Here is a 328-nt window from a genome sequence, read left to right as displayed (position 1 = left end):
GCAGTGTTCTCTGGGCCTGGTGGTAGGACCGGGCTGTTGGTGGGGAAAGGGGAAGATTTCCTAGGTGTTCACCCATCAAAAGCAGCTGATAAATCCAGGCAGCGCCCGCAATCCGGCTCCCTGCCCTCTGCTGCTCCTGTCTCTGCTTCCTGCACTGGTGAGGGGTTTTCAGCTCAACAAAATCCTGGAGCATGTCCGGGTTTCACTATGGGCTTTTAAAAAACAAAACAAAATAAAATTGCACATGACTTGGCTTCCTGCATCCACGATTTAAAAAAAAAAAAAAAGGCAAAACCAAAAAGCCATCGGGCCGGGTTTTTGCCTAATT

Source organism: Buceros rhinoceros, unplaced genomic scaffold (assembly GCF_000710305.1).
Source record: "Buceros rhinoceros silvestris isolate BGI_N320 unplaced genomic scaffold, ASM71030v1 scaffold22301, whole genome shotgun sequence".
In the NCBI taxonomy this organism is placed as follows: Eukaryota; Metazoa; Chordata; class Aves; order Bucerotiformes; family Bucerotidae; genus Buceros; species Buceros rhinoceros.
Note: the sequence above shows the minus strand (reverse complement) of the source record.